General features: G+C 43.8%; 1 protein-coding gene and 1 pseudogene across 4 annotated transcripts in view; both read right to left on the reverse strand.

Moving 5' to 3' along the window:
• The window catches only part of PLD5 (phospholipase D family member 5), a 171,582-nt gene that overhangs the window by 23,904 nt on the left and 131,016 nt on the right, over window positions 1–16,662 (reverse strand). The gene's annotated exons all lie outside the window — the stretch shown is intronic.
• Window positions 1,527–2,700, reverse strand: LOC138999058 (proteasome subunit alpha type-1 pseudogene; annotated as a pseudogene).

A 16,662-nucleotide genomic window follows, 5' to 3' on the forward strand; every position in this document is an offset into this window, starting at 1 on the left:
TTTCTATCTCTCTCTCCCTCTCCCTTCCTCTATGAAATAAAAACATATTTTTAAATAAATATTTTAAAATATGTTTTTATTGATTTTTTTGGAGACAGAGGAAGGGAGATGGAGAGATGGAAACACCAATAACAGAGAAATATCACCGATCTGCTGCCTATTGCACACCCCCTACTGGGGATCCAGCCTGCAACTCAGGCATATGCCCTGACTGAGAATTGAACCCGTGACCCTATGGTTTATGGGTTGATGCTCAACCACTGAGCCACACCGGCCTGGCCTTATTAAGTATTTCTGTTTTTTTTTTCTTCATTTTTTAAAATTAAATCTTTATTGTTCAGATTTTTACATTTGTTCCTCTTTTTTCCCCCCATAACTCCCCTCCTTCCAGCTCCCACCCCACCCTCCGCCCTCACTCCCCACCATGTTCATCCATAGGTGCACGATTTTTGTCCAGTCTCTTCCCGCATCTCCCACACTCCTTTTCCCCCCAAGAATAGTCAGTCCATTCCCTTTCTATGTCCCTGATTCTATTATAATCACCAGTTCATTCTGTACATCAGGTTATTTATTCACTTGATTCTTAGATTCATTTGTTGATAGATGCATATTTGTTGTTCATAGTTTGTATCTTTACCTTTTTCTTCTTCTTCCTCTTCTTAAAGGATACCTTTCAGCATTTAGTCTAATACTGGTTTGGTGGTGATGAACTCCTTTAGCTTTTCCTTATCTGTGAAGCTCTTTATCTGACCTTCAATTCTGAATGATAGCTTTGCTGGATAAAGTAATCTTGGTTGTAGGTTCTTGCTATTCATCACTTTGAATATTTCTTGCCACTCCCTTCTGGCCTGCAAAGTTTCTGTTGAGAAATCAGCTGACAGTCATATGGGTATTCCCTTGTAGGTAACTGACTTTCTTTCTCTTGCTGCTTTTAAGATTCTCTCTTTGTCTTTTGCTCTTGGCATTTTAATTATGATGTGTCTTGGTGTAGTCCTCTTTGGATTCCTTTTGTTTGGGGTTCTCTGCGCTTCCTGGACCTGTAAGTCTATTTCTTTCACCAGGTGGGGGAAGTTTTCTGTCATTATTTCTTCAAATAGGTTTTCAATGTCTTGCTCTCTCTCATCTTCTGGTACCCCTATAATTCTGATGTTGGTACATTTGAAGCTGTCCCAGAGGCTCCTTACACTATCATCGTATTTTTGGGTTCTTTTTTCATTTTGCTTTTCCGGTTGGGTGTTTCTCGCTTCTTCGAATTTCAAATCTTTGACTTGATTCTTGCGCTCCTCTGGTTTGCTGTTGGGAGTCTGTATAATATTCTTTATTTCAGTCAGTGTATGCTTACTTTCTAGATGGTCCTTTATCACACCATCGAGGGTCTCATTAGATTTCCTGTACATCTCATCAAGTTTATCGACAGACTCTAGAAGCCTCTTGAGAGACCTCAAAAGTGTGGTTCTGAACTCAATATCCTCCCTTGATAGTTTTGTCCTGTTTCTTTGTCTCCGCATTTTTTACGCTTTCTTGGTACACCCCCTAGTGGTCTTTTTTTTTTTTTTTTAACAGCCGATGAAACAATTTTATTTCACAGTTGTATTTAAAACCAGAAAGACAATGAGTTCTTCATATAAAAACATTAGTAAAGGCAACTGTACTTTCTAGAAAATGATTATATAGACCCTCTCCAAAAAAAAAAAAAATGCATCCCATTATATGGTTTCAGTGAAGCTGCTTGCAATTTGAAACCTCACATCTGGACTGATTCCTAAAACATACCATTTGGTTCAAAGTATAGAATATTGTCATTAGTACATGTTTCTGCATTCTTACGCATTTGCTAATACACATATGGACTGGGGGATTATCACTTAATGCTCCATTGGTTCATCAGCCTTTTCTGCAGGTTCATCAGCAGGTTGAGCAGGCTGTGCCTTTCTCTGTGGCCTTTCTTCAAGGCCTTCCAGGAATGGAGACACATCATCATCATCATAAATCGTAAACTCCAAGTCTTTACCAACAATTCCAATGGAAACATTCTTTGTAGTTAGATCTTGTTCTGCAGGAAGTGTCTCTCTTAAAGCACGCAGACCATGCTTAACCAGTTCATTCAAATTGCACTCCATAAACTCAGACATATGTCTCTCCAAGTAAGTACGAGCTGATTGAGAACGGGCTCCAATGGACATAGCTCTGCAGTCAAAATAGTTAGCTGACGGACAGGTTTGGAAAATATGAGGGCCCATATCATCATAACCAGCAATAAGCAGTCCAACACCATATGGTCTTCGGCCATATCTTTGTGTTGGTATCTGGGTCTTGCTTCCAATTAGAGATACGAGACGAGACACAGGAAGAGGTCTGTCAAATACAAATCTGGAATCCAAACACTCCTGGCGCATAAAATTACATAGCAGTCTAGCATCAGCAGTAAGTCCCGCAATTGAAATACCAATATGGTTGTCGACATGGAGAATTTTTTTCTGATGAGCTGCAAGCTCTGACTGTGCTCTCTTCAATGCAACCAGTACTGCATGGGTTTTTGATTTCAGACCAACTGTGGCTGAACCTTGTTTGACAGCTTCCATGGCATATTCAATTTGATGAATCCTGCCCTGAGGGCTCCAAACAGTGACATCATTGTCATACTGGTTGTGAAACATGGTTCCGACGCGGCCCTGGCTGGCGGCTCCTCCTGCAAAGCTGCAGATCCCTAGTGGTCTTTATGCACAGTCTTGTTGTAGTTAAGCCTTGATTGTTATAGTTAATACTAGAGGGATTTGACCTCCAGGCCGACTGGCTGTGATAATCAGCTGTGTTTGCAGTGGAAGAACTTGCGTCCTCTAGGGAGGTGCTAATCTAGCCTTTGCCTGAGGCTATCCGGCAAATGCCTCTGTGCAGGGCTTGGGCGGGGCGGGTCCCACAGGATCAACAGGGCGGAGGAGGGAGCAGTTATGGCTGCTCTCAGTCCGTCCCCAGGGGCTCTGCCTCTCTGTCCCAGCAACAGCTGTAAACCTCGGAGGGACCGTAGCCAGACAGTCCTGCTTCTCCCGTTTGAGTCTGGGTCCCTAGAGACTCACCTGGATCTGGAGCTCTGAGTCTGAGGCTCCCTCCGGATTGAAACAGACAACCATGCCCTCAGCCACCAGCCCCTTAGTATTTTACTTCAGCACTGTGCCTCCTCTGATTCTCGGTTCCTCCTAGTTGTAGAACTTCCATTCAGCCAGCCTTCCTGTGGTTCTGGATGATGTCTGTTCCGTCTTTTAGTTGTATTTTTGAAGTGGTTGTTCGAGGCAGCAAACTCCAGCGTTAACCTATGCCGCCATCTTGGTTTTTCCTTATTAAGTATTTCTAATGCCATCAAATAAATATCTAGACTAGTTGGACTAGCGGAACTTTAAGGCAGAGTTTCCCAAACTTTCTCAGAACACAGGACCCTTAATATCTCAATTGTTATTGCACAGAACTCCTAGGCCAAAAGAAACACCCAAGGGTCTGATTTATTAAATAGTTAGATCCAAATGACTTCATTTTCATTGATGAACTAACAACTTAGTTGTTTTAAAAAACTGTACCCATAAATTTTAAAAATTATTTTTTCACTCCCAAATAACAATTATTATTATTATTATTATTTATAAATATATTTTTATTGATTTCAGAGAGGAAGGGAGAGGGGGAGAGAGAGATAGAAACAACAATGATGAGAATCATTGGTTGGCTGCCTCCTACACGCCCTCTATTGGGGATGGAGCCTGCAACCTGGGCATGTGCCCTGACCAGGAATGGAACTGTGACCTCCTGGTTCATAGGTTGAGGCTCAACCACTGAGCCATGCCTGCTGGGCCACAATATTATTAATGGGATGTGTGCATCTGTTTCGCACAACTCAAAACTTGGACTAACACTGGGCACTGCCTTACTTCCTGTTCCACAAAGACTTCTGCTCAGCACTTGCTTTTCATCAGAGCAACCACCAAAAACCTAGCTTCACAAACAACGTGGAAAGGACGAACCGCTTTAGAGAGTAACTTTTGCCGTGACCAGACCAATAGATTTTCTGTATTTTCCTTGAAAACCTAAATACAGGGTGCCTCAGTGAAGGGTTTGGGAAACGCAGCTCTAAGTTATCTTCTGACTCTGAGAAGTTACTAGTATAATCCAAGAGATTTTAAAACTTAAAGTTTCAAACTGCTTACTCTCCGCTGTTGGGACTCAACTCCCATTGCACTGTCAAAACAAAAGCAAGAATGTCAGAAAAAAGTGAGGCTGGGCACAAAAGGCCAGACAGCATTTACATTTGTGAACAAAAGAGGGGCTCTGTGGCAAATCTGACAAGCTCAGGGGGCCCCCTGACAGGTCTGACAAGTTCAGTGACCGAAAGAAACCTCACAGGATGATCTGATTATAAATTCCTAACCAGTCAGGTCATGGTGGCTAGTCATGCCCCAGCCCTATAACTGTCTTGGCAAAATGTTAATTTTGGCCTTAAGGAGCCCTGTCCACCCTAGCTGGTTTGGCTCAATGGATAGAGCGTCAGTCAGCCTGCAGACTCAAGGGTCCTGGGTTCAATTCCGGTCCAGGGCACAAGGCCAGATTGTGGGTCTGATCCCCAGTAGGGGGCATGCAGGAGGCAGATGATCAATGATTCTCTCTCATCATTAATGTTTCTCTCTCTCTCCCTTCTTCTCTGAAATCAATAAAAATATATTTTAAAAAAAGAGAGAGTCCTGTTCATTGTTCTTGTGCATCTATGTTAACATGCCCTTGAAATATCAGACTAATCCTCTTTTCCAGACCCTTTGGAGGCGTAAATGCCCCCCACCCCCCAAAGGGAGCACATGATCTTGTTGCCTGGATACCGTCCCTATTTATTGTAAATATGAGATGTAAAAGAAGTATGCGTCTCTCCATTTTACTGTTTATCCAATCACTGGCATTGGTCTGCCTTGCGTTCTCCAGCTTCTTTAATCCATCACCAATGGATTTCATGTAATCTTCCTTACATGCCCTACTTTGATTCCAAATGCACGAAAAGCGCTGCCAAACTACCATTTTCTCAGTTCCGTGAGGTCATGCTTTTGGGCAGGTCTTCAGTTTGACTCCCATAAATTCTAATAAACTCTTTTATAATTAAAAAATTTTTTTTTTAATTTTAGAAAGGAAGGAAGAGAAAGAGAGAGATGGAAACATCAATGATGAGAATCATGGATCAGCTGCCTCCTGCACACCCCGTACTGGGGACCGAGCCTGCAACCCGGGCATGTGCCTAACTGTGAACCGAAAGGTGACCTCCTGGTTCATAGGTCGGCATTCAACCACTGAGCCATACCAGCTGGGCTATACATTAAAAAAAAAAAAAGATTTGGATGCTCTTACATGAACAAGTACTTTGCTATTTTTCATATGGGATAGCAGAAATAAATTCCTTTTTAAAAAAATATATTTGTATTGATTTCAGAGAGGAAGGGAGAAGGAGAGAGATAGAAACATCAATGATGAGAGAGAATCATCGATTGGCTGCCTCCTGCATGCCCCCTAAAGGGGATTGAGCCCGCAACACAGGTATGTGCCCTTGACCAGAATCGAACCCGGGACCCTTCAGTTCACAGGCTGATGCTCTATCCACTGAGCCAAACTGGCCAGGGCAGGAATGGATTCTTGGGATGAAAGGAAATCATCAACAGATACGATTCAAAAGTTAAAGCCTAGAATGGGCGCAAGAACTTCCTTATCAAGTCCTAGGGCTCCCACTCCTGATTCCTACTTTTCTTCTCTCACCTGCAGCAGGCTTCTTAAGCAAAGGCGTTTAACTGACTTACCGGGGACCACACTGTAGGAAACAATGGTAATTTACCGAGACAGCTGGCTGCCTTCGTTGATCTTATTTGGAATCCATTCATCACAGTGTGTTCCTGAAATGAATGAACTGGCCCCATCCCATCAGAGCAGCCAAGCCCCACACAGTCATCATGAAGAATAAGGTAAGGCTTCGTTTGCCAAATGCAATGGACCTACCGCAGGCTACGAGACGTCCAAAAAATAAAGAGTGAAAGGGAGAAGGAGGCAGGGTCAAAGCAAGGATCAGTGCATCAGCTGGGAATCTCCTAAAACTGGATAATTAGCTGCATGTATTATTTAGGAGAATTCTAAACTTGATAAAACAAATGGACTCCCTTGGGTTCTCATCATTTCAGTGTCTGTCGGAGTAGGCGGGCAGAAGGATACTTGCAGCTCTTTTTGATGGCCATAAACAAGAGTCTGCTTTATCTTCTCTCTATATAAAAGCCTAATATGCAAAGTGTCCCCTCGGGAGTTCGACCGACCGGGAGTTCTATCACTCACTATGACGTGCACTGACCACCAGGGGGCAGCACGAAATGAAGGAAGGCCCCAGCCAGCAGTTGGCAGCTGGGGAAGGGACGCCCTGACTGGCAGCTGCTAGGGACCCTACGCTTGCATGAATTTCATGCACTGGGCCTCTAGTTTTCAGATAAGACAGAACAATGATAAGGCAGCTCCACAGGCTGGCCTGGGGCAAAGAGATGTTATGGAAGAAAACTGCTTATTATCAGAGACTCATTTTCAGGGGCCCCGTAAGGGTCTCTTAACTCCTCTAATTAGAACTTGAGTGGGTCTCTCTTATTTTCTAATAGAAGCCACCCTGGTTATATCAGTGAAATAGAATGAGAAGAAAAAGGCTCTCTGCTTTTCACTTTTTAGAAGGATGGCATTTTAAATTTAACTTGAGATTCTTTTACTCTTGCTTCTCAATGACGCTGCGGAGCCAGCATCTGTCGGCACCACTCAGAGTGATCCCTCCTAACCAGGCGCCTGGTGACAGTCCCACTGCGTTAGCCACATCGGAAGGAGAGTGTGGAGGAAAGAGAAATATGATCGGTTTCTTGTCAGTTACCCTGTAACGGATACCCTACACTATTTTTTAATAAAATATGAATTCGATTGTAATATCCCAGGTGATTAGATGTTATAGACTATGTGCTGGTCTATTTCGTGTAAGGAACTAAAAACACATAAGGTATGGTCACTGTCCTTCATAAGGGAAAGCTGAGAAATGAAAAACTCACCAGCAGCTAAAGCAGAAGGCAAAATACAGGCAACACGAGAAAGACAGGATGTTTTATGAATTTTCAGAAGGAGAAAGAGAGAGAATTAGTTATGGAGAAGCTACTTAGTCCTTTCCCTATTTTCTCATTGAATGTCATGCAACCTTAGCAAAACCGCCATAAAGTAGCGAAATCACCACTTTACAGATCAGGAAACTGAGGCTTTCAAAGGTTACACAGGTTAGTCATGGGCACGGAGGCAATCTGGACTCATCCTTTATCAACTCGAAGACCCATCCTCTTTCCACATCTTTTTTAAAAAAAATATATTTTATTGATTTTTCACAGAGAGGAAGGGAGAGGGATAGAGAGTTAGAAACATCGATGAGAGAGAAACATCGATCAGCTGCCTCCTGCACACCTCCTACTGGAGATGTGCCCGAAACCAAGGTACATGCCCTTGGCCGGAATCGAACCTGGGACCTTTCAGTCCGCAGGCCGACGCTCTATCCACTGAGCCAAACCGGTTAGGGCTCCACATCTTTCTTGAGGGAAAAACAAACATACGCGTAAGCACATCATCCCCTTATTATAATGGAGGTTTAAAAGGTGACATTTGTGATGAAGTATTAGGGTCAGGTGGTTTCTTATCAGAAATATTAAATCTTGCCCGGCTGGTGTGGCTCAGTGGTTGAGCGTCGACCTATGAACCTGCAGGTCACGGTTTGATTCCCGGTCGGTCAGGGCACACGTCCAGGCTGTGGGCTCGATCCCCAGGAGGGGGGTGTGCAGGAGGCAGCCGACCAATGATTCTCTCTCATCACTGATGTTTCTACTTCTCCTTCTTCCTTCCTCTCTGAAATCAATAAAAACATATTCTAAAAAATTTTTGAAACTTCACTAATATCCAAGTTACACATATATTACTCTAGTCCAGTGGTTGGCAAACTGTGGCTCGCGAGCCACATGGGGCTCTTTGGCCCCTTGAGTGTGGCTCTTCCACAAAATACCATGTGAGGGCGCGGATGTACAGTGCGAAGTTGACTTAAAACTTTAAGTAAAGTTTATTAAGTTAATTTTAGGGAACGTTGTGGAGTGAAAGAAGATGTAGTGTCAAGGATTGAGAAAGGCAAGTTGAGATGGTTTGGACATATAGAGAGGATGAACAAAAGGAGATAGACGAAACAAGTATACAGGACGAGTGTGGATGGGAGAGTTGGAAGGGGCTGACCTCAGCGAACGTACCTCAATCAGATTGAGGATGTTTTTAGCAAAGGCCAACTTAGGAGTATCCTAATGAAGTTCATAACAATGTACCTACCTATATAGTTAATAAAAAATTTGGCTCTCAAAAGAAATTTCAATCGTTGTACTGTTGCTTTTGGCTCTGTTGACTAATGAGTTTGCCGACCACTGCTCTATCCACTGAGCCAAACCAGCTGGGGCTGGCTTATTTTAATGTTGCTTTATCCTTAAGCAAAATTTCTCCCACAGCCCTCTGAGAATGCAACTCATGTCCACCACTCGTAGAACATCCAGCCGTGTGGGCAATCAGGAACAAAAGAGTGTTTTTAGGCAGTTCTTAAAGTTCAGATACGGCACAGTCAACTTCAGCTAAAACAACCTAGAAGCAGTTGGCAGCATGTGGGTGGGGGTTAAGAAGGCCACGTTACAAAGGTACCAGGCAATGGAGCTAATTTTCTTCACAGCTGCTGTGGGAGCTGAACTTCAGAAAAGGTTTTGATAAATATGACAGCTACATTTTGGTGACTTCAACAATAAAGGGCGGAAGTGACAGCTAATTATAATGGATGCTGGAGCTGTAACACTTGAAGTAGGAAGAATGATTTATGGGCGCATTCTCGCCAGTCATTGCATCAAGTCAATACATTCCAATTTTTCCCAATTAAAATGTGAAAGGCGCGAAGTGAGAAAAATGGGGCAGTAAAATTCACCTACACGAATCTCTTTAAATACAGTCGTTAAGATAAATGCATTTCTGAGGTCTAAGCCCTCAAAGAAATCCAGTGAAACATTTAAAATAAACGTTTGTTGAAGGAAATGAAATCTGTATGTATATATTTAATGAGCTTTGCCCATACAGTTTTACCTCAATATTAAAAATGAAACAAGCCCTAGCTGGCTTGGCTCAGTGGAGAGAGCATGGGCCTGTGGACTGAAGGGTCCCAGGTTCGATTCCGGTCAAGGGCACATGCCCGGGTTGCGGGCTCAATCCCCAGTAGGGGGCGAGCAGGAGGCAGTTGATCAGTGATTCTCTCTCATTATTGATGTTTCTATCTCTCGCTCCCTCTCCCTTCCTCTCTGAAATCAATAAAAATATATTAAGAAATAAAAATAAAACAAAACAGCCCAGCCGGTATGGTTCCATGGTTTAGCATCAACCTATGCACCAGGAGGTCAAGGTTTGATTCCCGGTCAGGGCACATGCCCAGGTTTTGGGCTCGATCCCCAGTAGGGGGCGAACAGGAGGCAGCTGATCAATGATTCTCTCTCATTACTGATGTTTCCCTCTCCTTTCCTCTTGGAAATCAATAGAAATATATTTAAAAAAAGAAAGACAAGAAGAGGGAATCAAAGACTCCTCAAAGTCTTAGCGCCGTTTCTGATGGCTGATGTGCAGCTATGACTTCAACTCCTAGGAAGGCTTGAAAGGAATCCAGGCTTGTCTGGGGAGTGCCACTCACCTTAACATCCCACACGACGGTTATGGACAGAAACAGCAGCTGTGATGACATCAGCAGCTTTAGGGCCAACCAAGGACCCTTACTACTCAGGTGCTCAAGCTCTTAAAGCATCAGCAGCAGCCAATCTCTGCTCCACCTGCCCCCGGACACCAGCACTGCCCCTTCCTAGACAGTCCTCATGTCTGCTGACAGCACGGTCGTTCTCCCCGTGGGCCCAGCCCCAGATGCTGTGAATAATGTCCACTGCTTCCCCTGAGCATGTCTCACGGTCCACCAGTCACCGGGAGGCAGCTTCGCCATGTTTCTCCTGTTTCATTTCCTTCCAGTTTTTAAAAAATATATATTTTTATTGATTTCAGAGAGAGGAAGGGAGAGGAAGAAGGAAATAGAAACCTCAATGATGAGAGAGAATCATTGATCGGCTGCCTCCTGCACGGCCCCCACTGGGGGTTGAGCCCACAACCCGGGGGCATGTGCCCTTGACTGGAATCAAACCCGGGACCCTTCAGTCTGCAGGCTGACACTCTATCCACTGAGCCACACCGGCTAGGGCTATAATTTTCTCAACATACCCTCTTAAATGGACGACTAGTCTGGTGTGGAAGGTTCAATAGGTTCACTGATCGCAAGAATCTGACAATTCTAGAATGAGGGAGATTTTTAAATAATAATATTTTTTAAATGATTGAACACACAGGAATATGCCATTTAAACTCCGTTAATGTGTATTTTAATCTTAGTCCAGTTTTAGTTGAAAAGACTTAAACGATCAATAGCAAAACAGGCCAGCTCTTGGGTTGCACCAACTCCAGCTCAGTAGGAGGAGTTACTTCCGGTGACTGCCTGCAGCGCTGGGCTGGTGGTGGGACCACGCAGCCACCTGGGATGGGCTACAGTGGCTGAGCCACCTGCCCAGACCTTCTCCTGCAGCCTGGGCAGGGAGAGAATGGCTGGGAATCTAGAATCACTGAAGCTTTTCATCTCGGAACTGGTATTTCAGTGGGAGAGCGATGGTCACTATCTGAGGAAAGGACTCCGTACACCTTAAGATTGAACAAACCGGGTTTAATTTAAATATGTTTCCTCACTGCCCTGGATTGTTTGGCTCAGTGGATGGAGCGTCGGTCGGAGGACTGAAGGGTCCTGGGTTCGATTTTGGTCAAGGGCACGTACCTTGGTTGCAGGCTTGATCCCTGGTTGGGGCGTGTGCGGAAGGCAACCAATCGATGTGTCTCTCACACATTGATGTTTCTCTCTCTCTGTCTCTCCCCCTCCCTTCCACTTTCTCTAAAAGTCAATGGAAAATTATCCTCTGGTGAGGATTAGCAAAATAACTAACTAACTAACTAACTAACTAGTTATGTTTCCTCTGTCAGATTCCTTAGAGCTCTTCACATGCTATGGAGCTTTGTGACTCTAAGAGGGCTGAATATCCAACATTCTTCAAACCTGGTGGGCCATGAGTTACTTTTCATGGTTAATTTCCTGGATCACACATTCCTTAAAGCCTACCTATCTCCAGAAATGGTGGTCTCAGCCCACCCTCCCCTCTCATGGATGAGAACACTGAGGCACAGGCTTGGGGGGTTGGGCTGGGGAGATGCTAGGTCACTGACACATGGCCCCTCACACCTTCATGTCCAGTGTCAGGACTCGCAGGCGAATGGTCTTTCCACCACAATGTGCCATCTTAAGAAAAATATGTGATTCTGAAGCTGGTACCTGAAGGGCCTTGTCTCCTTAGCAACAGAACAACTGCACAGCTGGCAAGCCAGTGCTTGTGGGTTAAAGATCATCAACAGACAGTCACTGCATGTTTACAGTAGTCAGAGAACTGTGCCAATCATGGCAGCGAGTTTGGGGAAAAAAATGACATAAACCCACAAAATGTTTAAAATCCAGTTTGAAAAGCAATGCATTTAAGCACTCGTTAAAGTAGATATAAGCCCGGCTGGCGTGGCTCAGCGGCTGAGCATTGACCTATGAACCAGGAGGTCACGCTTCGATTCCCCGTTGGGGCACATGCCTGGGTTGCGGGCTTGATCCCCATAGGGCACTGATCGGCAAACCTCGGCTTGCGAGCCACATGCGGCTCTCTGGCCCCTTGAGTGTGGCTCTTCCACAAAATACGACGTGAGGGCGCGCATGCACAGTGCGAAGTTGACTTAAAACTTCAAAGTTTATTAAGTTAATTTTAGGGAACGCTGTGGAGTGAAAGAAGACGTAGTGTCGAGGATTGAGAAAGGCATGTTGAGATGGTTTGGACAGATAGAGAGGATGAAGGAAAGGAGATAGACGAAACAAGTGTACAAGATGAGTGTGGATGGGAGAGCTGGAAGGGGTCGACCTCAGCGAACATACCTCAATCAGACTGAGGACGTTTTTAGCAAAGGCCAGCTTAGGAGTACCCTAATGAAGTTCATAAAAATGTACCTACCTATATAGTTTAAGTTTAAAAAATTTGGCTCTCAAAAGAAATTTCAATCGTTGTACTGTTGATATTTGGCTCTGTTGACTAATGAGTTTGCCGGCCACTGCCCTAGGGGGCGTGCAGGAGGCAGCTGATCAATGATACTCATCATGGATGTTTCTAACTCTCTCCCACTCCCTTCCTCTCTGAAATCAATAAAAATATATTTAAAAAAACTATAAAAGTAACTCTTTCTTAATACATGATTTTCACGTTTTCTTTCTCAGAGTCTCCTATTTGAGAACCACGCCTCCAGAGCCTTGTGGTGTGAGGACTGCGGTGCCCTTTCCTTTCTATCTCACGTACTAGCTACTCTTCCATTTGCTTTGTTGGTGCCGTATTGTGGTGGTGTTGTTTCCTCCACGGTGTCATTAGGGGCTCCTGAGAGTCCCCAACCCTGACCCCCATGTGGAAAAGCCGGTGGTGGTTCTTTTTCTCCCACAAGGCTCCCATGGCCGTGGATTCCAGGGGTCACGCTGAACACCTGGAGGACAGGAATGCAGAAGCACAAACATATTGACTTCCTAGTCTTGGGAATTCAACCCAGAGGTTGATTGAGATCAAGAACTTGCCCTGACCGGTTTGGCTCAGTGGATAGAGCGTCGGCCTGCGGACTGAAGGGTCCCAGGTTCGATTCCGGTCAAGGGGATGTACCTTGGTTGCGGGCACATCCCCAGTAGGGGGTGTGCAGGAGGCAGCTGATCGATGTTTCTCTCTCCTCGATGTTTCTAACTCTCTATCCCTCTCCCTTCCTCTCTGTAAAAAAATCAATAAAATATTAAAAAAATTTTTTTTTTAAAAAAAGAACTCAAGTATTGAGCAAAGGTGTCATTCTATGGCTATGATGTCACAATGGGTTTGGAATCAGGAAGATGTGAATGAGTGAAGGTTTTTTTTGTTTTAAACAAATAATGTTAGATTTTCTCTTCTTTTCTTAAATGAATCTTTATTGTTGAAAGTATTACAGATTAGCATTAGCTTTTCTTAAAGAAATGTGAGAAAGAAAACCTAACAGCTTAGTATCACAGCAAGCACCATCATGACAGAAAAATGATTTTTCATAAATGATTTACTTTTAAAAATTATTAGCAGGGAAGTAAGAGGGAGGGGTTTGGAGCTAGATCGCCTGAGTATGCATTCTAGCTTTGACATTTCCGGGAAGGTGACCTTGGGTATTTATGTCTCAGCTCCTGCCTTTGTGAAATAAAGAGATGATGGTATTTACAAGAACGGGTTATTGTAAATATTAAATGATTTCATACTCCTTAATTGCTTAGAAGAATGCCTACTATAGAGAAATCCCTCCATATACTGAAGATGGTATTTTTATTAGTTTTATTATTTCTCCATAGATCAAAGGCAATAATCTTTTTTCACTAGAAAACTTCACAAAATATCAGGCTGCTGATGTAGGTTGAGTTTGACACTTGGGAAATGTATCCTAATGCTTCATGTCATTGTTAGCTTCACACACAACTCTGCTCTGATTAAATTCTGTTCCAATGCAGGGATCCTGATGAGAGTGCTTTATGTCGCACCGAGGCAGAGAGAGAAAAACCCCACAGAGTCAGGCGCAGCCGAAAGGGGAACTAATTCAAGATGAATGATTAAGTGCAAGAACATTGTCCCAAATATGAAGAGCTATAGGGAAGGGGCGGACCAGGTAGGAGACAGCGTTTGTGCATAAGCCTGGAGAGGAGGAGGAGAAGGGGTGGGTGTTGAAGGAAGAGGAGTCACCAGTAGGTAAGCAGTTGACATACAGAGGCAGGGCAGCTAATGGGATGTGAAATGTTCATGCAGAAGAGTTTTTTCTTTTTTATTTATTTATTTATTTATTTTATTTTTTTCTTTCTTTTTTTTCCCCGCCCCAGAAGAGTTTTATCTTACTTTATTTTTGTTAATCTTCACTTGAGGACATTTTTCCCATTGATTTTTTTAGAGAGAGTGGAAGGGAGAGGGAGAGACAGAGAGAGAGAGAGAGAGAGAGAGAGAGAGCGAGAGCGAAACATTGATGTGAGAGACACATCTAGATTGGTTGTCTCCCGCATGCGCCTGTCTGGGATTGAGCCTGCAACCGAGGTATGTACCCTTGACCAGAATCGAACCCGCAACCCTTCAGTCTGCAGGCCATCGCTCTATCCACTGAGCAAACTGGCCAGGGCCAGAAGAGTTTTAAATCCTTCTCCTTCCCCAGCTATGTCTCCTCTCCACCCCCATCAAAGAATAGAGTCTCTTCCAGCAGAAAAATAGGAAAGATTGTTACGAGAATAGAGACGAGATTTCTTTTAGTTTTTGAGTTTGGTTTAGCAGCAGAAAGATGAGAACATGGCAACTTTGGGCTGGTTCATACCTGAGTCCCAAATTGCCAGGAATAAAATGAAAGACGTAGATCTGCCAACTAACCCATCACTCTAAAGATTCTAAGATCCAGCCCGGCCGGTGTGACTCAGTGGTTGAGCGTTGACCTATGAACCAGGAGGTCAAGGTTGGATTCAGATTGTGGGCTCAATCCCCAGGAGGGGGCGTGCAGGAGGCAGCCGATCCATGATTCTCCCTCATCATTGATGTTTCTATCTCTTCTCCCTCTTCCTTCCTCTCTGAAATCAATAAAGATATATTTTAAAGATTTAAGGACTCGCCGAAACCGGTTTGGCTCAGTGGATAGAGCATCGGCCTGCGGACTGAGGGGTCCCGGGTTCGATTCCGGTCAAGGGCATGTACCTGAGTTGCGGGCACATCCCCAGTAGGAGATGTGCAGGAGGCGGCTGATCGATGTTTCTCTCTCATCGATGTTTCTAACTCTCTATCTCTCTCCCTTCCTCTCTGTAAAAAATCAATAAAAATATATTTAAAAAAAAAAAAAAGATTTAAGGACTATCTCTAGGTTCCAGTCAAGATGGTGGAGCAGGTCAGCGCTGTGCTGGCCTCCTCCCATGACCACATCGAAAACACAACTGAATTAATTATAGACCCAACCACCCAGAGAACCATCTGAAGACTAGCCGAGCAAATAGTTCATTTTACTATTTTACAGGCGAGGAGAGCAACAATAGAATCTATTCTAGCTTTTATCTTCCAATACCGTCTTCATTGGGAAGATGGAAATAACATCCACCCTTAGGCTGTTATGACAAATGAAGAAGTATATCTAACGCTATGAACACAGTGTCTAGCACATAAATAGTAGTGATTTGGGGGGAAAAAGATGCAAAAATTTCTTCCACTCGCCTCTTCCCAATTCCCCCCCACCCCCAAGTGAAGTTTACCCTGCTATTAAATTTACAACCAACAGAGGGATGCAGATTTCTGTAGGACGTCCCATATTGGCCCCAAATCACCGGCAGCTTAAAGATTTCTCACCAACGCAGATATTTTATTCAAGCCTACGGCCCTTGTCCAATCTACCCAAGGTTGCCTCCGCCTTACTATTACAGAGCTGAGCTAAAATGTAGTACGTGTGGGCCCTGTGCCCGGGTGATGGGCAAGTCTTCCTGTGCACCAATGATCCAGCACTTCCTGCCACCGGTTGACCAATGGGAAGAAGGTGACGTAATCCACTATGGGTCACGTGGACACAAATAAATACATGAAAAGTACAAGACTGTTCAAGTGTACTTTCAAAATTCAAATTTGAAATTGATTATTTATAGAGAGAAAGATGACATCTTCATCTTAAGACTTACTAAAAGAATAACACAAATTCCTATTCTAAAACATACTATGTTACACAATGTGCATGTTTTCCTCTATCTCGTAGATTATGTAATCGGATCCTGGAGATTTAGGTTTAGGTAAAAGGAATCCCACCCTGGCCTGCTCCAAAGAATCTAATGCAGGGGTCCTCAAACTACGGCCCGCGGGCCACATGCAAATACAAATATTGTATTTGTTCCCGTTTTGGTTTTTTACTTCAAAATAAGATATGTGCAGTGTGCATAGGAATTTGTTCATAGTTTTTTTTTAAACTATAGTTTAAAACTATAGACCCTCCAACGGTCTGAGGGACAGTGAACTGGACCCCTGTTTAAAAAGTTTGAGGACCCCTGATCTAATGCATCTGAGTTACAAAAGCCTAAAGCAGTTTTTTTTTTTTTTTTAAAAATGATTCTAACACGAAAAGGCCTAGCATTCCACATTAACTAAAGGTGACCCTCATCAAACAGTACAGTTAAAATTAACAATGAGCCCGGCTGGTGTGGCTCAGTGGTTGAGCACCGACCTATGGACCAGGAGGTCACAGATTTGATTCCCGGTCAGGGCACATGCCTGGGTTGCGGGCTCCATCCCCAGTAGGAGGTGTGTAGGAGGCAGCCGATCAATGATTCTCATCATTTCTCTCTCTCTCTCTCCCTCTCCACTCCTTTCTGAAATCAATACAAATATATTTTTAAAAATAATAATGAATGCTGTAGGTTGATTTCCCTCA

Source organism: Myotis yumanensis, unplaced genomic scaffold, assembly GCF_028538775.1.
Source record: "Myotis yumanensis isolate MYYU_CA2020_CCGP unplaced genomic scaffold, mMyoYum1.0.hap1 SCAF_22, whole genome shotgun sequence".
Lineage (NCBI taxonomy): Eukaryota > Metazoa > Chordata > Mammalia > Chiroptera > Vespertilionidae > Myotis > Myotis yumanensis.